Source organism: Arvicanthis niloticus, chromosome 18, assembly GCF_011762505.2.
Source record: "Arvicanthis niloticus isolate mArvNil1 chromosome 18, mArvNil1.pat.X, whole genome shotgun sequence".
Taxonomy (NCBI): Eukaryota; Metazoa; Chordata; class Mammalia; order Rodentia; family Muridae; genus Arvicanthis; species Arvicanthis niloticus.
This window is the reverse complement of record NC_047675.1, coordinates 38,071,285-38,076,931: the sequence shown is the minus strand read 5'-3', so window position 1 is coordinate 38,076,931 and position 5,647 is coordinate 38,071,285. Positions and strand designations below refer to the sequence as shown.

Here is a 5,647-nt window from a genome sequence, read left to right as displayed (position 1 = left end):
GAAACATCAAGGGAATAAATACGAACAATCCTTAGAACAATTCTTTTATAGCATGTACCTGAGGAGGTGAACGCTATTCCAGATGCGTCCTGGCCCTCGGACATTTCGATGCTGGACACCACTGAGCTGAAATGACTCATTCTTAGAAGCAGTTGTCCTCTGGTTTAAGAATATCCCAGAAGAGTATGTAAGTGAGTCGGGTTTTTCTATTTATAAAACTTATCAGACCACTTATGCTGATGCTTATCAAAATTTAAGTTATGTTTACATTCAAATTTGGAATTTCAACTCAACCATTGACACAAATACATAAACATGTATGCATACAATTTTTTTTTATTTAATCAAGACGCTTCTTCCTTAGAGAGGCTTTTATAGCCTAGCCTAGCCTAGCCTAGCCTAGCCTCGAATTCACTGTGTAGCCAAGGATGACCTTGAATTCCTCATCCTCCTGCCTCCACTTCCCAGATAACTGATATTACAAGTGTGCACCACCACACACAATTGCAATCAATATACTCAATAGCAGAACAAGAGTGAAGTAAAGAAGTGAGGTTTAACAAAATGGAGGACAAGCAGTTACCCTTACATATCATCTTAGTTCCTCGTCTTGTTGTGGCTGCAAAACCTCTAACAAAAGCAACTTAAGGATGGGAGGGTTTATTTGAACTTTTATTTTGAGGATGCAATTTATCAAGGAAAAGATCTCGTGGCAGTGGAAATGTGAGCCAGCTGATCACACTAATCCAACACCAGGGACCAGAGAGGCAGGGATGCAGAGAGACAGGGGTGCAGAGAGACAGGGATGCAGAGAGGCAGGGATGCAGAGAGACAGGGGTGCAGAAAGGCAGGGATGCAGAGAGGCAGAGATGCAGAGAGACAGGGGTGCAGAGAGGCAGGGGTGCAGAGAGACAGGGGTGCAGAGAGGCAGGGGTGCAGAGAGACAGGGGTGCAGAGAGACGGGTGCAGAGAGGCAGGGATGCAGAGAGGTAGGGATGCAGAGAGGCAGGGGTGCAGAGAGGCAGGGCTGCAGAGAGGCAGGGGTGCAGAGAGACAGGGGTGCAGAGAGGCAGGGGTGCAGAGAGACAGGGGTGCAGAGAGACAGGGGTGCAGAGAGACAGGGGTGCAGAGAGACAGGGGTGCAGAGAGACAGGGGTGCAGAGAGGCAGGGCTGCAGAGAGGCAGGGGTGCAGAGAGACAGGGGTGCAGAGAGACAGGGGTGCAGAGAGACAGGGATGCAGAGAGGCTGGGGTGCAGAGAGACAGGGGTGCAGAGAGACAGGGGTGCAGAGAGGCAGGGATGCAGAGAGGCAGGGGTGCAGAGAGGTAGGGATGCAGAGAGACAGGGGTGCAGAGAGGCAGGGATGCAGAGAGGCAGGGGTGCAGAGAGACAGGGGTGCAGAGAGGCAGGGGTGCAGAGAGACAGGGGTGCAGAGAGACAGGGGTGCAGAGAGGCAGGGATGCAGAGAGGCAGGGGTGCAGAGAGGTAGGGATGCAGAGAGACAGGGGTGCAGAGAGGCAGGGCTGCAGAGAGGCAGGGGTGCAGAGAGACAGGGATACAGAGAGACAGGGGTGCAGAGAGGCAGGGATGCAGAGAGGCAGGGATACAGAGAGGCAGGGATGCAGAGAGACTGGGATGCTGCATCTCAGACCACATTCTGCTTTTTAGGCAGCCCAGGACTCTCTTCCTGTGAAGCACACCCCATAAAGCAGCCCAGGACCCCAGCTCATAGAAGAGTCCTAGACTCTAGGCCATAGAACTGTGCTACCCACAGTTAGAATAGATCTTTCCAGCCAATCTAGAATCCAATCTAGAAACCCCTTGATGTCATGCCCATGGGTTTGACTCCTAGGTGAGTCTAGATTGTGTCAAGTTGGCAATATAAACCACAACAAATGAAAAGCCCAATTCCAAACCACATGGTTAGTATAAGCCTTGCTTCTTCAGACTATACCTCAGGATGTCTCCCTACTGAGCCTGGAACTCTACATACCCACGGTAGTTAAAGGCTGAGGTAAGAAGCTAGGGAAGTGGCTTAATGGTTAAGACCATTGGCTTAAGACCACCTTCCAAGGTCTGATTCCAGGCACCCAAATGGCAGCTCACACTATTTGTAACTCTACTCCCTGGGGATCTGATGTCCTCTTCTAGCCTCTGTGGCACTACACACACACACACACACACACACACACACACACACGGTGCACAGACATACATATAGGCAAAAATATTCATATATATTGTAATGGTTTGTATATGCTTGGGCCAGGGAATGGACACTATTAGGAGGTGTGGCCTATTGGAGTAGAAGTGTCACTGGGTGTGGCTTTTATGCCCTAGTACTAGCTACCTGGAAGTCAGTCTTCCACTAGCTGCCTTCAGATGAAGATGTAGAACTGTCGGCTCTGCCTGTATCTTGCCTGCCTAAATGCTGCCCTGCTTCCACCTTGATAATGATGGACTGAACCTCTGAACCTATAAGCCAGCCCCAATTAAATGTTGTCTTTTATAAGACTTGCCTTGGCCATGGTGTCTGTTCACAACAATAAAACTCTAAGACATACATAATATAAATAATTACTAATAATAACTTTTAAGACTGAGGCAGGAGGATTTCAAGTTTGAGGCTGGCCTGAGCTAGAGAGACACTGCCTCAAAAGAAAGGGTGTTATAAAAGGCCCAAGTAGGTATTTCTCAAAAGAAGACACACAAATGTTCAACATTCATATCGAGGAAATGTTCAGCATCACTAATTAGCTAGAGAAATAACATTGAAACCACAAATGAGATACTACCTCACATGTGTTGAAATAGCTATTATCAAAAAGATAAAATTAAGTATTTGTAGTGATTATTTTTAAGTTGGAGGAAGTTGTGAACTCGGTTGATAATCGTGTGAATAAGCATGGTCATTATAGAATATCATGTGGAGGTTCCACAAAAAAAAAAAAATTAAAATAGAATGACCATGAGACCGGAGAGATGGCTCAGCACTTAGGAGCGCTTACTGTTCTGGAAGAGGAACCAGACTGGGTTCCCAGCATCCACTTCAGATGCTAATAACCACCTATAACCCCAGTCCAGGGGATCCAGTGTCTCTTCTAGCACCCTTGAGCACCCACACACACACACACAGTGAAGAGAAATTCACATAGGCACAAACATACACATAAATAAAAATAAATTTAAAAAAAATAGAGGGCCAGGGGCTGGAGAGATGGCTCAGCAGATAAGAGCACTGACTGCTCTTCCAGAGGACCTGGGTTTAATTCCCAGCATCCATATGGCAGCTCACAACTGTCTGTAACTCCCTCACACAGACACACAGACAAAACACCAACAAAATAATAAAATTTAAAAAAAATAGATGGCTAGAGAGAGATGGCTCAGCAATTAAGAGTGTTAGCTATTATCCCAGAGAATGATATTTTAATTACCAATACCCACATGGCCAACAACAACCTATAGCTCTAAAGCCCTCTTCTGGCCTCCTCAGGCACTGTATACGTGTGGTGCACATACATAAATGTATAGAAAACAGCCATATACATAAAATAAAACAAAATAAAATTTAAAAAATAATAAATAAATAAAATCTTTAAAAAGTAATACCTACTTTATGCCTATGACTGTTTTGCCTGCATGTATGTCTTCTGTGCACTATGTGTGTGCTGTATCCACAGAGGTCAGAAGAGGGTGTCAGGTCCCCCAGGATTGGAGTTATAGACAGTTGTAAACCATCATGTAGATGGTGGGAATTGAACCTGGGACTTCTGAAGAGTAGCCAGTGCTCCTAACTGTTGACCTATCTATTCAGATCCTCAGGGGGAAAAAATTAAATAGAGTGACCATATGATTCAGAAATCTCACTACTGAGTGACATTCTAAAGGATGGAAAAGTAGTATATCACAGAGATATGTGTATTGCTCTGTTTGTTGCAGAATTGTTCACAGTAGCCAAGATATGGAATCAATGTCAGGATCCATCAAAAGACCACTGGAAGGCTGGCAACGTGGTTCAGAGGGTAAAGAAGCACACACTAAATCTCCTCGAGGAACAAAGTAAACTAAATAAAGATCAGACATGACCACACTGAAACTCTTTGTAAAGTACATGTGACATCATCCATAAAGATGGGTTCTATAGATTGACTGAGGAAAACAAGCCCTTGATAAAAGACTGGGGAAGGATCCCGTATGGTCTCAGCCACACAGAGAGCACAAAGATCACCTAGATTACAGACTGTCCCTGACTTTAAGGGGAAAAACTCTGTGTTCTAACATGCCAGGTTCTCCTAGTGCAGTGGTTCTCAACCTTCCCAATACTGTAACCCCCTTAATTCCATTCCTAATGTTGTGGTGACTGTCCCCCAAACTATAAAGTCATTTTCATTGCTACTTCATGACTGTAATGTTGCTAGTGTTACAAATCCTAATATAAATATCTGATACCCAGGATATCTGGTGTGCGAAACCTGTGAAAGGGTCTTTCAACACCCCCACCAAAGGGATCATGACCCACTGGTTGAGAATCACTACCCTGGTGCTCACCTGCGAACATAAGGGCATCTGTACCTCCTACAGGGAAGGATGGCAGATGAATCACTGGAAGGCTGAAGAGATGGGTCAGTGATTCACACCACTGGCTGCTCTTTCAGAGGACCTGGGTTCAGTTCCCAGCACCTACACTGAGGAGCTAACAACCACCTATAACTCCAGTCCAAGGACCCAATGTCATCTCCTGATCTACATAGAGTTCCAGACAAGCTAGAGTAACAAAGAAAGACCCTGTCTGGATGGATGGATAGATGATAGATAGATAGATAGATAGATAGATAGATAGATAGATAGATAAAAAGAATGCAGTCAATAGATGACCTAAGAATATCTCTAAATTTCTAATGCATCACTGAAAATATTTTAATTCTCTTTCTAATTTTTTTTTTTTTTTTTTTTACTTATTCACTTTACATCCTACTCACTACCCGAAAACTATGGAACACCTCACGAAATTCCGTGCCATCCTTGAGCAGGAGCCATGCTAATCTTCTCTGTATTGCTCCAATTTTAGTATTTGTGCTGCCGAAGCAAGCACAATATGTTAATTCTCAAAAGTTAGGAACTTGCAGCTAGAGAGATAGCTCAATGGTTAAGAGCACGTGTTACTTCAGTAGAAAGCCAGGGTTCAATTACCAGCACCTGCATGGTGGCTCGCAACCATGCTTAACGCCAGCTTTAGGGGATCCTTCTTTTGAACTCATACAAATAAAATTAAATAAATGCAAATCTTTTAATAAATAAAAATGAGAAAATTATCATTTGAATTACGAGTTTTTCTGTTTAAACCCAACTGAGTAAGCCATATCTGTGTCTGTAGTTGTTTTGAAGAAAAACTAAGTGTATTTATTTAACTAACTCTCTCTCTCTCTCTCTCTCTCTCTCTCTCTCTCTCTCTCTCTCTCTGTGTGTGTGTGTGTGTGTGTGTGTGTCCTAGTTTGCCTTCTGTTGCTGTGATAAACCATGACCAAAAGCAGATTGAAAGAGTAACGAGTTTATTTGGCTTACATGTCTGAATCTTCCTTTTAATTTTTTTTTATTTTTATTTCTTTTTTTTTTTCTTTCTTTTTTTTTTTTTTTCTTTTTCGAG

General features: G+C 43.8%; 1 non-coding gene across 1 annotated transcript; it reads right to left on the bottom strand.

Annotated features, from left to right (window-relative positions):
- Window positions 1–4,988: 4,988 nt before the first annotated feature.
- On the bottom strand, window positions 4,989–5,095 carry LOC117723635 (U6 spliceosomal RNA). Its single transcript, XR_004608731.1, has one exon. It is a non-coding gene; the product is annotated as a U6 spliceosomal RNA (small nuclear RNA).
- Between the last annotated feature and the right edge of the window lie 552 nt (window positions 5,096–5,647).